This window comes from Tamandua tetradactyla, chromosome 3 (genome assembly GCF_023851605.1).
Source record: "Tamandua tetradactyla isolate mTamTet1 chromosome 3, mTamTet1.pri, whole genome shotgun sequence".
NCBI classification, from domain to species: domain Eukaryota; kingdom Metazoa; phylum Chordata; class Mammalia; order Pilosa; family Myrmecophagidae; genus Tamandua; species Tamandua tetradactyla.
The window spans coordinates 127,054,203-127,070,820 of record NC_135329.1 but is presented as its reverse complement, the minus strand read 5'-3'; the positions used below and the strand labels follow the sequence as shown (position 1 = coordinate 127,070,820).

The 16,618-nt window shown below is 39.3% G+C and overlaps 1 long non-coding RNA gene and 1 pseudogene across 1 annotated transcript in view; one reads left to right on the top strand and one right to left on the bottom strand.

The window, feature by feature from the left end:
* Window positions 1–16,618, top strand: part of LOC143676341 (uncharacterized) — a 136,844-nt gene that overhangs the window by 60,696 nt on the left and 59,530 nt on the right. The gene's annotated exons all lie outside the window — the stretch shown is intronic.
* Window positions 13,754–14,389, bottom strand: LOC143676340 (DNA-directed RNA polymerases I, II, and III subunit RPABC1 pseudogene; annotated as a pseudogene).

The following is a 16,618-nucleotide window of genomic DNA, read 5'->3' as shown; positions in this document are numbered from 1 at the left end:
TACAGACAATGTCTTCCTTAGCCCTGTATTATGAATTACCTTAATCCTGACCTGATCAGTTTCATTCTTATCTCTAAATACCAGGTTTAACATATGTATAACAACCTCTCAAAATCCAGAAATACAGTTAACACTCCAGACTAAATGTGACTGCTATAAGAGCTTACAATCTAGGCCCCAGTTTTCTTATAAGTACTTTCTAAATAGACCATACAAAATCTGTTTTTTTGTTTCTGGCTTATTTTGCCTCACCAAATGTCTCACAAATTCATTCACAACATTGCATGCCTCACAACTTAGTTCCTTTTGGTAACAGCACAATATTAGATCATATGTATACATATGCAGGTCTACTTCTCAGTCAGTGCATTTTTCAGCCACTTCTATCTTTTTGGCCTCGTGTATAACATCCCAAGTCAACAGTCCATCAACACTCTGAATTTTAGATAATTTCTTTGTTCCCAAGAGAAAGATAACCAATAAACACACACTCACCAAATAGAAAGTCCAAACTTCCCCTTAACTCTTGTCTGATATTACTTATCCCTATACTTATCCCCCATTACTTGCTCCTGGTATTGCTGTGGTACTGTTGATGTTTTCCTGTTGAACGTAGCCCATAGCATGCAATAGCAGTTACACCCCTGTACCCTGAAATTATACACTCTTTGTACAAGATTCATGCCTTTGCAGTAGTTCATGAAAAAACTTTTTTGCATTTGTAGTGTTAATCAATGGGACACATGGGTCTATACAACCCTTTCAATCATGTTCACCTTCAATAGGGTAATATTACTTATAGACCCATGAGCAAGCCACCTTTACTTCTATCTATTCCCTTACAATTAAGTTCAAACTCATTCGCTAACTGTTCACCCATCTCTAGCTGCCATCTCTAGGTCCCCTATATTCTGTATTATAAGCCTTGATTTTACCTTCACCATGATCATAAAAGTGGAATCAGGACTTCCGGAGAAGATGGCAGCTTAGTAAGACGCGCGAGTCTTAGTTCCTCCTCCAGAATAGCTACTAGGGAAGTAGAAACGGTACAGAACAGCTCCCAGAGCCACGACAGAGACCAAAAAGACAGCGTACCCCATTCTAGAAAGGCTGACTGGCTGGGAGAACCCGCTGCGGTGAGATTACTGAGGGGTACGCACTTCCCTGGGCCAGGGCAGCAGGCGACTGGAGTCCCTCCCTCCCTCCTTCCCGGGCCGGCTGGGAGAATTGGACAGGCGATCCCCTCAAGCCGTGGCGGCTGGAACACCCCCACCACGCGCGGCCCTCTGAACCAGCTGGGAGAATTGGATCAGAGATCCCCCAAGCCGTGGAGACCGGCGACCGGGGTCCTATCCAAACACATGGCTTCCCAGTCTGGCTGGGAACGGTGGATAGGCACTCCCCCAAGCCGCAGCGGCCGGTGCCCTCCCTGCCATGCTTGGCACCCCAGGCTGGCTGGGAAATTTGGACAGGCGCTCCCCCAAGCTGCAGAGGTTGGCACCCCCCCCCACCATGCTTGGCGCCCAGGGCCGGCTGGGAAATTTGGACAGGCGCATCCCCAAGCCGCGGAGGCTGGTGACCCTCCCCACACACGGATTCCCGGGCCGGCTGAGAGATTCAGATTGGCACTCCCCCAAGCTGCTTCAGCTGGCAACCCTCCCCTACAGCGAGAGTTTTCCAAAGTTAAAGGAGCCACAGCATCTTTTACTGGTGGGACCCGCAGACAGACGAGTGCCACGAGCATCACCTACTGGGCAGGATAAGAAAAACAGCCCAGAGATTTCACAGAAAATCTTTCAACCTACTGGGTCCCACACCCAGGGAAATCTGATTAAATGCCCAGATGCCAGCAGAAGATAACGGATCACGCTCGGAAAATTGAAGATATGGCCCAGTCAAAGGAACAAACCAATAGTTCAAATGAGATACAGGAGCTGAGACAACTAATGCTGAATATACAAACAGAAATGGAAAACCTCTTCAAAAACCAAATCAATAAATTGAGGGAGGACATGAAGAAGACATGGGCTGAAAAAAAAGAAGAAATAGAAAAACTGAAAAAACAAATCACAGAACTTATGGGAGTGAAGGACAAAGTAGAAAAGATGGAAAAAACAATGGATACCTACAATGGTAGATTTAAAGAGACAGAAGCTAGAATTAGTGAATTGGAGGATGGAACATCTGAATTCCAAAAAGAAACACAAACTATAGGGAAAAGAATGGAAAAATTTGAACAGGGGATCAGGGAACTGAATGACAGTATGAAGCACACAAATATACATGTTGTGGGTGTCCCGGAAGGAGAAGAGAAGGGAAAAGGAGGAGAAAAACTAATGGAAGAAATTATCACTGAAAATTTCCCAACTCTTATGAAAGACCTAAAATTACAGATCCAAGAAGTGCAGCACACCCCAAAGAGATCAGACCCAAATAGGCGTTCTCCAAGACACTTACTAGTTAGAATGTCAGAGGCCAAAGAGAAAGAGAGGATCTTGAAAGCAGCAAGAAAAAAGCAATCCATCACATACAAGGGAAACCCAATAAGACTATGTGTAGATTTCTCAGCAGAAACCATGGAAGCTAGAAGAGAGTGGGAGAATATATTTAAATTACTAAAAGAGAAAAACTGCCAACCAAGACTCCTATATCCAGCAAAATTGTCCTTCAAAAATGAGGGAGAAATTAAAACATTTATAGACAAAAAGTCACTAAGAGAATTTGTGACCAAGAGACCAGCTCTGCAAGAAATACTAAAGGGAGCACTAGAGTCAGATACGAAAAGACAGAAGAGAGAGGTATGGAGAAGAGTGTAGAAAGAAGGAAAATCAGATATGATATATATAATACAAAAGGCAAAATGTTAGAGGAAAATATTATCTAAACAGTAATAACACTAAATGTTAATGGACTGAATTCCCCAATCAAAAGACATAGACTGGCAGAATGGATTAAAAAACAGGATCCTTCTATATGCTGTCTACAGGACACACATCTTAGACCCAAAGATAAACATAGGTTGAAAGTGAAAGGTTTGGAAAAGATATTTCATACAAATAACAGCCAGAAAAGAGCAGGAGTAGCTATACTAACATCCAACAAATTAGACTTCAAATGTAAAACAGTTAAAAGAGACAAAGAAGGACACTATATACTAATAAAAGGAACAATTAAATAAGAAGACATAACAATCATAAATATTTATGCACCAAACCAGAATGCCCCAAAATACGTGAGGAATACACTGCAAACACTGAAAAGGGAAATAGACACATATACCATAATAGTTGGTGACTTCAATTCACCACTCTCATCAATGGACAGAACATCTAGACAGAGGATCAATAAAGAAATAGAGAATCTGAATATTACTATAAATGAGCTAGACTTAACAGACATTTATAGGACATTACATCCCACAACAGCAGGATACACCTTTTTCTCAAGTGCTCATGGATCATTCTCAAAGATAGACCATATGCTGGGTCACAAAGCAAGTCTTAACAAATTTAAAAAGATTTAAATCATACACAACACGTTCTCGGATCATAAAGGAATGAAGTTGGAAATCAATAATAGGCGGAGTGCCAGAAAATTCAAAAATACGTGGAGGCTCAACAACACACTCTTAAACAACGAGTGGGTCAAGGAAGAAATTGCAAGAGAAATTAGTAAATATCTCGAGGCGAATGAAAACAAAAACACAACATATCAAAACCTATGGGACGCAGCAAAGGCAGTGCTAAGAGGGAAATTTATTGCCCTAAATGCCTATATCAGAAAAGAAGAAAAGGCAAAAATTCAGGAATTAACTGTACACTTGGAAGAACTGGAGAAAGAACAGCAGACTAACCCCAAAGGAAGCAAAAGGAAAGAAATAACAAAGATTAGAGCAGAAATAAATGAAATTGAAAACATGAAAACAATAGAGAAAATCAATAAGACCAGAAGTTGGTTCTATGAGAAAATCAATGCGATTGATGGGCCCTTAGCAAGATTGACAAAAAGAAGAAGAGAGAGGATGCAAATAAATAAGATCAGAAATGGAAGAGGAGACATAACCACTGACCTCACAGAAATAAAGTAGGTAATAACAGGATACTATGAACAACTTTATGCTAATAAATACAACAACTTAGATGAAATGGATGGGTTCCTGGAAAGACATGAACAACCAACTTTGACTCAAGAAGACATAGATGACCTCAACAAACCAATCACAAGTAAAGAAATTGAATCAGTCATTCAAAAGCTTCCTAAAAAGAAAAGTCCAGGACCAGACGGCTTCACATGTGAATTCTATCAAACATTCCAGAAAGAATTAGTACCAACTCTCCTCAAACTCTTCAAAAAATCGAAGTGGAGGGAAAGCTACCTAATTCATTCTATGAAGCCAACATCACCCTCATACCAAAACCAGGCAAAGATATTACAAAAAAAGAAAACTACAAACCAATCTCTCTAATGAATATAGATGCAAAAAATCCTCAACAAAATTCTAGCAAATCGAATCCAACAACACATTAAAAGAATTATACATCATGACCAAGTAGGATTCATCCCAGGTATGCAAGGATGCTTCAACATAAGAAAATCAATTAATGTAATACACCATATCAACAAATCAAAGCAGAAAAATCACATGATCATCTCAATTGATGCAGAGAAGGCATTTGACAAGATTCAACATCCTTTCCTGTTGAAAACATTTCAAAAGATAGGAATACTAGGGAACTTCCTTAAAATGATAGAGGGAATATATGAAAAACCCACAGCTAATATCATCCTCAATGGGGAAAAATTGAAAACTTTCCCCGTAAGATCAGGAACAAGACAAGGATGTCCATTATCACCACTATTATTCAACATCGTGTTGGAGGTTCTAGCCAGAGCAATTAGACAAGAAAAAGAAATACAAGGCATCAAAATTGGAAAGGAAGAAGTAAAACTACCACTGTTTGCAGACGATATGATACTATACGTCGAAAACCCGGAAAAATCCACAACAAAACTACTAGAGCTAATAAATGAGTACAGCAAAGTAGCAGGTTACAAGATCAACATTCAAAAATCTGTAGCATTTCTATACACTAGCAATGAACAAGCTGAGGGGGAAATCAAGAAACGAATCCCATTTACAATTGCAACTAAAAGAATAAAATATCTAGGAATAAATTTAACTAAAGAGACAAAAAACCTATACAAAGAAAACTACAAAAAACTGTTAAAAGAAATCACAGAAGACCTAAATAGATGGAAGGGCATACCGTGTTCATGGACTGGAAGACTAAATATAGTTAAGATGTCAGTCCTACCTGAATTGATTTACAGATTCAATGCAATACCAATCAAAATCCCAACAACTTATTTTTCAGAAATAGAAAAACCAATAAGCAAATTTATCTGGAAGGGCAGGGTGCCCCGAATGCTAAAAGTATCTTGAGGAAAAAAACAAAGCTGGAGGTCTCACACTGCCTGACTTTAAGGCATATTATGAAGCCCCAGTGGTCAAAACAGCATGGTATTGGCATAAAGATAGATATATCGACCAATGGAATCAAATAGAGTGCTCAGATATAGACCCTCTCATCTATGGACATTTGATCTTTGATAAGGCAGTCAAGCCAACTCACCTGGGACAGAACAGTCTCTTCAATAAATGGTGCCTAGAGAATTGGATATCCATATGCAAAAGAATGAAAGAGGACCCATATCTCACACCCTATACAAAAGTTAACTCAAAATGGATCAAAGATCTAAACATTAGGTCTAAGACCATAAAACAGTTAGAGGAAAATGTAGGGAGATATCTTATGAATCTTACAATTGGAGGCGGTTTTATGGACCTTAAACCTAAAGCAAGAGCACTGAAGAAAGAAATAAATAAATGGGAGCTCCTCAAAATTAAACACTTTTGTGCATCAAAGAACTTCATCAAGAAAGTAGAAAGACAGCCTACACAATGGGAGGCAATATTTGGAAACAACATATCAGATAAAGGTCTAGTATCCAGAATTTATAAAGAGATTGTTCAACTCAACAACAAAAAGACAGCCAACCCAATTACAAAATGGGAAAAAGACTTGAACAGACACCTCTCAGAAGAGGAAATACAAATGGCCAAAAAGCACATGAAGAGACGCTCAATGTCCCTGGCCATTAGAGAAATGCAAATCAAAACCACAATGAGATATCATCTCACACCCACCAGAATGGCCATTATCAAGAAAACAGAAAATGACAAGTGCTGGAGAGGATGCGGAGAAAGAGGCACACTTATCCACCGTTGGTGGGAATGTCAAATGGTGCAACCACTGTGGAAGGCAGTTTGGAGGTTCCTCAAAAAGCTGAATATAGAATTGCCATACGACCCAGCAATACCATTGCTGGGAATCTACTCAAAGGAATTAAAGGCAAAGACACAAACGGACATTTGCACACCAATGTTTATAGCAGCGTTATTTACAATTGCAAAGAGATGGAAACAACCAAATGTCCATAACAGACGAGTGGCTAAACAAACTGTGGTATATACATACAGTGGAATATTATGCAGCTTTAAGACAGGATAAACTTATGAAGCATGTAATAACATGGATGGACCTAGAGAACATTATGGTGTGTGAGTGTAGCCAAAAACTAAAAGACAAATACTGTATGGTCCCAATGATGTGAATAGACATTCGAGAATAAACTTGGAATATGTCATTGGTAACAGAGACCATCAGGAGTTAGAAACAGGGTAAGATAATGGGTAATTGGAGCTGAAGGGATACAGACTGTGCAACAGGACTAGTTACAAAAACTCAAAAATGAACAGCACAATAATACCTAATTGTAAAGTAATCATGTTAAAACACTGAATGAAGCTGCATCTGAGCTATAGGTTTTTGTTTTGTTTTGTTTTGTTTTTACTACTATTACTTTTATTTTTTTCTCTATGTTAACATTCTATATCTTTTTCGGTTGTGTTGCTAGTTCTTCTAAACCGATGCAAATATACTAAGAAACGATGATCATGCATCTATGTGATGATGTTAAGAATTACTGATTGCATATGTAGAATGGTATGATTTCTAAATGTTGGGTTAATTTCTTTTTTTCCGTTAATTAATAAAAAAAAAGAATTACTGATTGCATATGTAGAATGGAATGATTTCTAAATGTTGTGTTAATTTCTTTTTTTTCTTTAATTAATAAAAAAAGTGGAATCATGTAGTATCTCTCCTTTGTGACTGGCTTATTTCACTCAGCACTATGTCCTCAAGGCTCACCCATCTTGTCACGCATTTCAGGATGTCATTTTGTCTTACTGCTGCAAAATATTCCATCATATGGATATACTATATATTGTTAATACATTTGTCTGTTGATGGGCACTTTGATTGTTTCCATCTTTTGGCAATTGTGAATAATGCTGCTGTGAACATCGGTGTGCAAATACATGTTTGTGTCACTGCTTTCAGCTCTTCTGGGTATATATGAGTAGTGCTATTGCTGGGTCATAGGGCAACTCAGTATTTAGTTTCCTAAGGAACCGCCAAGCTGACGTACTATTCATTATACATTCCTGCCAGCAGTGCATAAGTGTCCCAGTTTCTCCACATCCTCTCCAACATTTGTGGTTTCCTGTTCATTTATTAGCAGCCATTCTTATAGGTATGAAGTCGTATCTCATTGTAGTCTTGATCTGCCCTTATAGCCATTGAAAATGAGCATCTCTTCATGAGTTTTTGAGCCATCTGTATTTACTCTTCATAAAAATGCTGAGTCATATCTATAGCCCATTTTATAATTGGGTCATTTGTTTTTTTGTTATTAAGTTGTATGATTGCTTTATGTATATGGGATACCAAACCTTTCTCTGATATGTGATTTCCAAATATTTTCTCCTGTTGAGTTGGCTGCCTCTTCTTTTTGACAAAGTCTTTTGAGGCACAAAAGCATTTGATTTTGAGGCAGTCCCACTTATTTATTTTTTTCTTTTGTTGCTTGTGCTTTGGGTGTAAAGTTTAGGAAGCTACATCCTAGGTCTTGAAGATGCTTCCCTATATTTTCTTCTAGGAGCTTTATGATACTAGTTCTATATTTAGGTGCTTGATCCACTTTGAGTTAATTTGATCCACTTGAGGGTGTAAGGGAAGGGTCCTCTTTCACTCTTCTAGCTATTGATATCCAGTTTTCCCATTCCCATTTATTGAAAAGACTATTTTGTCCCAATTCAGGGATTTAGGGGCCTTGTTGAAGATCAGTTGACCATAGATTTAGTGATCTATTTCTGCACTCTCATTGGTCAGTACTTCTATCTTTGTGTCAGTGCCATGCTGTTTTGACCACTGTGGCTTTACATGTTTTTTCATTTGTATACTTACTCTTTCAGCTCTTACTGTCTATTTTGGGGAATTTTACTATATCTCTGCCCTCTTAACCTCAGTATGAACTCATTAGGATTCTTGCAAGATAGTTCCTTTTTTAAATGCCTGTAATCTATAGCAAATATATTTAGCAGATTATCCAGGAACAAAGCCTCAAATGACTGATTATTCAGGGTCAGTTACTTTGTCCTGTTCATTCTTCCTCAAAAATCACTCTCTTGTCTGTTACCAGTAATTAATTTCTACTGCATTTCCATCATAACAGTGGTATAGTATATTAGAACTTCACAGGGCTGGCCTCCTAGGACTAGCAGTGAGACCCTGAACAAATCTTATGGTTTCTTTGTATCTTAGTTTGTCTTCAGAAATGTGAAGGGGATGTACCAGGTCTGTGTTTTATAAACACTAGGTCACGACCTGTTAGAAAGCCTTGCACCAACTATAATGTGTTCCTTACCAGCATTTTCTACAAGTTAAATAGGTGAAGTTAAAAATGTCAAATGTCATCTTAAATAGTAAGGATAAATATTGATTTTTTCTATGGCAATCATATTTGATTTAATATCAACTTGCTTTCAATAGCATACAAACACTTTTCCTGTACTCCTCAGTCTGCTCACCTATTTTGGGTACTTGTTACAAAGTATGTCTTTGACCACTGTATGCCCAAAACCATAGATTGATAATGACTTTTTATGCATTTGCATTTTATGTAGCACCTGTAAGAAGAAATGGGGTTACATACCAAATAATACAATACAACAGTACTGGCACTTATAATTACTCATTTGGTTACCTTCACTGAAGATCTGTATTTTTTGTACTTCTCTGAACTTCTGTCTCATATTCTTTCCTTTCACTCTGAAGAACTCCCTTTAGAATTTCTTGTAAGGTGGGTCTAGTGGTGATGAACTCCCTTAGCTTTTCTTTACCTGGGTATGTCTTAACCTCTTTCTCATTTTTTAAACAAAGCCTTGCCAGATGTAAAATTATTGGTTAGCAATTATTTCCTTTCTGCATTTTAAATATTTAGTCCAAATCCCTTCTTGCACTGTGATTTCTGATGAGAATTCAACACTTAAATCTTTTTGGGATTCCTTGTACTTAATTCATTACTTTTCTCTTGCAACTTTGAGAATTCTCTTTGCCGTTTGCATTAACAATCTGACTACTGTGTGTCTGGGTATGGTTCTCTGTGAGTTTATCCTGTCTTGGGTTTGTTTGGCTTTTTGAATGTGCACATTCATATCTTTCATTAAGTTTGGAAATTTTTCTTTGAATATTCCTTCTACCCCTTTCTCTCTTTCTTCTTCTGGGTCTCAACAATTCATATATTGTTACACTTGATGGAGTCCTATATTTCTCTTAAGTGCTGTTGATTGTTTTTTATTCTTTTTTCTTTCTGCTCCTCAGCTTGACTAATTTCAATGCTCTCATCTTTGAGTTCACTGATTCTTTCTTCTACCAGCTCCAATCTGCTGTTGAAACCATCTAGGAAATATTTCATTTTAGTTCCTGTGTTCATCAACTCCATATTTTATTTGGTTCCTACAAGAACTTCAAAGAGATTCTCACTGTATTAGTCAGGGTTCTCTGGGGAAACAGACTGATAGGAGAGATCTGTAAACATGAGATATATAAAGGTATCTCACAAGACCATGGAAATGGAAGAGCCCAAAATCTGGAGGGCAATCTCTGAGGGTGGTGACTCCATTGAAGGGTCTGGATGAACTCCACAGGAGAGGCTCACTCATTGAAGAAGCAGTGAGACAGTCACTCTTCTTCCTTAAAAAAAAAAAAAAAAAACAACTTCAAATGATTGAATAATCTCATTGTGGGAAGCTTCGGATGTAATCAGTCACAGATGCAATCGATTGACAAGTTAATCAACCGGCCAGGAAATTTCCTTGCAGCAAAGGTCAGGCCAGCACTTATCTCATCAGACAACTGGGCACAGTCGTTTGGCCAAGTTGACACTCAAACCTAACCATCACCACCTGTTGTCAATTTGGCAGTTATACACATCATCTTGAAACACTTAATTTCCATGCAGAACACAATAACAAACATATGTTTCACCTAACAATACTCAACTGTCTTGTGTACAACTGAAAATGCACATCTCTCTAGAATAGGGTGCAAGTCCTATTCACACTTGAATTTCATATCCTATGACTTAAATACTATAACATGAACAATACAATTTATGTCATATGATAACAGAAAAATAAGATATTTGCTTATGTACCATCACAAACATACTCATAACAAAACAGGGAGGAAATATTTATACAATCACAGTCTTCATTTCTATAACCAATCACATGGTCATAGTTCATATTTATCACAACCTTCTTCTTCTACCCATTCCATATTCCCTTTACCCTCAGCAAGAACTTCAGCTGGCATGGTTCTTTGCAAGATAAGGTGATCCAGACCTTCATTCCTGAATTCTCTGGGCTATTGGTAGCCCTGCCTGGATTGGGTTGTTGCAGTTTTCTATTGACTTTAATCACAGGGCATGGTAGCACTAAGAGATGCCCTAGGGGATTTCCTGTATTCCAGGAAAACTCTTCTTTTCCTCCATTTTGTAGTTGCAGTCTTATTTCCCCTTGATAGTCAGGATCAGTCACCACAGACAGAACAATAATTCCCTTATGTTCCTGTTGATTCAGTGGCATGAGAAGCCCAAAGTGGCCAGATGGTGGTCTTAATTTCCAGTTCAATGGAATCACTGTTGTGTATCCTGGAGCAAATACTCCTCCTTTTGGAACTAAGACCTGTAGATCAGCAGAGCTTAAGGTTTCAGGGACAGGAAGCAAAAATTATCCTAGTGGATCACTAGGGGTGATGATGAGTGGTGTCCTCCCATTTCCACCCCTTGATTCCTGAACCCATGAATCCTGGCTACAAGAGAAACAGCACCATAGAGTGGATGCTGATTCAGAGTACACACACCCTCCTGGAGAACATTTTCCCAGCCCTGCAAAGAATTACCACCTGGTTGGCACTATAATTGGGTCTTCAAAAGGCCATCACACCATTCTGTCAACTCAGCTGCTTCTGGATAATGGAGAACATTGTAAGACCACAGAATTCCATGAGCAAGTGCCCATTCCCACACTTCGACTTGCTATGAAGTGGGTTCCTTGATGAGAAGCAATGCTGCATGGAGTACCAAGATGGTGGATAAGGCATTCTGTAAGTCCATGTATGGCAGTTTTTGCAGAAGCAGAAACCCATACCTGGAATATGTGTCTATTCCAATTAGAACAAATCGCTGCCCTTTCCATGATTGAAGTGGTCCACTGTAATCAACCTGCCATCAGGTAGCAGGCTGATCACCTCAGAGAATGATGCCAAATCCAGGACTGAGTGTGGATGTTCTCTGCTGCTGGCATATTGAGCATTCAGCAGTGACCATAGCCAGGTAGGCCTTGGTGAGTAGAAGTCCATGTTGCTGAACCCATGCATAACCTCCATCCCTATCACCATGACCACTTTGTTCATAAGCCCATTGGGCAATGGCAAGAGTGGTTGAGGAAAGAGGATGACTTGCACCACAGGACAGGTCATGTTATCCACTTGATTATTAAAACTTTCCTCTGCTGAAGTCACCCTCAGGTGCACATTCACATGGGAAACAAATATTTTCTAATTCTTTGTCCACTCAGAATAGTCTATCCACACACCTCTTCTACAATCTCTTTGTCACCAATTTTCCAATCATGCTCCTTCTGAGTCCCTGATCATCCAGCCAAACCATTAGCAACAGCCCAGGAGTCAGTATACAAATGCACCTCTGGCCAGTTTTCCTTCCACACAAAATGAACAACCAGGTGTACTGCTTGAAGTTCTGCCCACCGGGAGGATTTCCCCTCACCACTGTCTTTAAAGACATCCCAGAATGAGGTTGTAATGCTGCAGTTATCCACTTCCAGCTGGTTCCTGCATATAATGCAGAACCATCTGTAAACCAGGCCTGAGTTTTCTCTTCCTCAGTCAACTGACTATAAGGGACTCCCCAAGAGGCCCTAGTTCTAGTCTGGTAAAGAAAAGGTAATGAGGCTAGAGTGTGGGACATAGTCATATGGGCTACTTCCTCATGTGTCTTCAGTACCTGCTCTGGCCCTATCTCGTATATACCATTTCCATTTTATTATGGTGTGTTGCTGTGCTCACCCAACTTTATGGCTTGGTGGATCAGACAACACCCAGCTCATGGTAGGCAACTCAAGTCTCATGGTAACTTGGTGGCCCAAGGTTAAGCGTTCAGTCTCTACTAAGGCCCAGTAGCAGTTTAAAAGTTGTTTCTCAAAAGGAGAGTAGTTATCTGCAATGTATGGTAAGGCTTTGCTCCAAAATCCTAAGGGTGTGCATTGTGATCTTCCTATAGGCGCCTGCCAAAGGCTCCAGACAGCATTCCTATTTGCCACTGACACTTCCAGCACCATTGGATCTACTGGGGTATATGGCCCAAGTGGCAGAGCAGCTTACACAGCAGCCTGGACCTGTAACAGAGCCTTCTCTTGTTCTGGTCCCCACTCAAAACTAGCAGGTTTTCTGGTCACTCGGTAAATGGGCCAGAGTAGCACATTCAAATGGGGAGTATTTTGTCTCCAAAATCTGAAGAGGCCAACCATGCATTGTGCCTCTTTTTTGGTTGTAGGAGGGGTCAGATGCAACAGCTTATCCTTCACCTTAGAAGGGATATCTCAACATGCCCCACACCACTGGACACCTAGAAATTTCACTGAGGTAGAAGACCCTGTATTTTTGTTGGATTTATCTCCCATCCTCTGAAATGCAAATGCTAGACTAGTTGCTACTTCTTACTGGTCACTAGTTCAGCTGACCAACTGACTCATATTCTTCATTCACTCTTTTCCTCATATCCTTTAGTTCTTTCTCCATATTTTTATCTTTGAGCATGTTGAGGATCTTTTTTTTTTAAGTCTATGCCTGGCATGTTCAAAGTCTGGTCGTCTTGATTGTTTCTTTGGATGGGCTATCATCTCCTTTATTCCCCCTCTTGTAATCTTTTATTGTACTCTATACATTTTAATATTTTAAAGTGTTAACTCTAGTATTTAGTCCCTGAGGTGTCTGTTCCTCAAGTTTGTGTCCACCTACTAATGATGGAGATTTTCTTGAATGCCAGGAGCTAATTAAATCAAACCAAAGCAAAAAGCACCTTTCATTGTCATTGCAAATTAGCTGTGCTTTGGTTAATGGTCTCCTTCAGAGTTTAGCCTTCCTGTCAAGATCAGTCTGAGGCAAATGGGAAGTACAGGGTGCCCTGTATCTTAACTGAGTTTGCATGAAGCATGGAGCCTGCTTCTTTTCCCGGACTGTGCTCACTGTCAAGCCACCTGCTACTAAACAATCTGGTAGGTGATGTACTTGCCTGTCATCTTGTTGGGCCAGATAATCTTTATCACCTGCACTAGCTATATCACAAAGTAGCACACCACAGATCTCCCACCTGGATCTTGGACAGCTGGTTCTTGCAGAGTTTATAGGATGCCAGCAGCTCTATCACTTCCTCCTTGGTAATGATGGTGTGCTTCAGGATCAGCTTGTGCTCCATGACATTGATGAGAAGCTCCTGCTGCAGGAACTGCTCCAGGATGTACTTGTGGGGTATGTCAACCAGATACTGCTTGGCAGAGGGCATCATCCCCTCGTGCACCATGATGAGGGCCCAGGTGGTCCTCTCCTCCTCCATCCAATGGCAGTGCACCTTGATGGTCTTGATCCTGTCCTTCTTCTACTAGGAGAAGAAGACAAACTTCTGGTCAATGGAGTCATTGTTGTGGGCCACCTGCACAGTGAGTTCCATGTACCATGGCTGCCCTTCATTTGGCTTGTCCCCAAGCTGGACTTTAAACTTCTCCAGTGTCTGGGCCAGTTCATCCTGGGTCACTATTTTCCAAATAGCCATCATTCTGGAAAAGCTATTTGATGGTTTTGTGGGTCTTTCAGAACCTGTATGTCTCATCCCCATTCTCCATGGCTGCATTGCCTCCCACTGTCCCTCAGACACACTGTCATAAATATTGTTTTTTTAAACTTAAAATGTTGTGTATGTAAGATATATTGCTTACTATGGCTCACAGTTAAAAAAAAAAAAAGGCTTGAAAACCACTGCATTACATGATTTTAAAGTCCTTCCATTTGTGATTTTATTCTAGACCCTTAATGTTTCTTGCATAAATTATTTCAATAGCCTTCTAACTATGATCCCTGCCTAGAGTCTCTTCCCCTTCCAATCCAACATGTACACATTGCTAGACTGATCTAAAATAGCTGTTTTCAAATGTAATTCCTTGGCTCAAAGCCATTAAATTATTTTCCTTTAGAAGAAAGTCCCATATTTAGCTTAGAACAAAACCCCTTCCCAGGCTGGTTCCACTCTCTCTTTATAACCTAATCTTCCTCCTCTGTCCTATCTGATCTTTGGGTTCTAATCAAATAAGTCTACTTGTCATCCCCTCAGCAACCTATATAAATTATTGCCCAAGACTTGGCCTGCCTATCGTCTCAGTTTGGAATACCTTTCCCTCTCATTCTGAGTATCCTTAATTTTATAATAATATTTTTAAACTTCATATAAAATAAAATGTTATTTTATATTAAATTATAGACTAATTTAAATCAACCAATTTTTCAAGTTTAACTTTTAAAAAATCTTGCAAATATTTTGATCAGGGTGATTTTGATAAGGACTAACTTAATTTAAGTAGAATTGAAAGCTTTAACATATTGAACCTTCTCAGCTAAACACAATATACGTCTGCTCAATTTGCTAGCTGCTGGAATGCAATATACTAGAGATAGAATGGCTTCTAAAAGGGGAAATTTATAAGTTGCTATTTTACAGTTCTAAGGCTAAGAAAATGTCCCAATTAAAATGAGTCTATAGAAATGTCCAATCTAAGGCACCCAGGGAAAGATACCTGGGTTCAAGAAGGCCGATGACATTCAGGGTTTCTCTCTCAGCTGGAAGAGTACATGATGAAGTCTGCTAGCTTTCTCTTCTGGCTTCTTGTTTCCCTAGGTGGCATTTTCCTTCTTCATCTCCAAAAGTTGCTGGCTGATGAATTCTCTGCTTCATGGTTCTACAGCATTCTGAAGTTTTCTCCAAAATACTTCTTCTATTATAGGATACCAGTAAACTAATCAAGACCCACTTAGAATAGGTGGAGGAGACATGTCTCCATCTAATCAAGTTTAATACCCACAATTGATCTCCATCACATCTCCATGGAGATAACCTAAACAAGTCTCCATCCTATAGCACTGAATAGGGATTAGAAGAAACCATTGCTCCCACAAGGTTGATTAAGATTAAACATGGCTTTTCTAGGGTACATAAACCTTTTCAAACCAGCAAAACATTTTCTAATTGTTTAAGCCTTCTTATACATCCCTAGGTAGTGTTAAAATTTTCTTCACATATTGTATGTGGTGGTTGAAACAAAAATAGAATTTGGTACCAGGAGAGCAGGGTGCTGTCATTGCAAACACCAAAAATGTGGAAATGGCTTTCGAATTGAATATTGGGTAGAGGCTGGAAGAATTGTGGGGAGCTTTATTTAAAGAACCTAGATTGCTTCCAAGAGATGGTTTGTAGAACGCAAAAATGCTAAAGATACCTCTGATAAGACCTTAGAAGAAAATGACGATTATGCTATTAGAAACTGAAATAAAGGTGATCAAGTGGCAGAGAACTTGGCAAAATTGATTTCTGATGTCAGATGGAAGGTGGAATTTGAAAATGATGAGCTTGGATATTTACGTGAGAAGATTTCCATCTAACTATGGAAAGTGCAACCTGGTTTTTCCATGCATCAAATAGTAAGATGTGAAAGGGATAAGCTGAGAACTGAACTCCTGGGACAGAGAAACCAGAAATTGATGGTTTGGAAAGTTCTGAGCTTCCAAAAAGTGAGTCACCAGAGAATATTGCTCCATGTGAGGATTTAACTGAACATAGAAGCAGATAGACATTTCAGTGCAAGTCAAGATTAGAGATGCAGTTATCCACAGTGTGGAAAATCCTGCTGTCTAATGATTTGGAGTCTTATGTAGCACATGCAAAAATGACAAGTTTTGTGTGTGTATGTGTGAGAGAGAGATCTATATGAATAGAATCACTACAGCCTGGATTACAAGGGAAAGATTGAAGGAAAATAATTTTAAGGGCACCATCATAGAAGCTGAGGTCTGGACTGAAGACA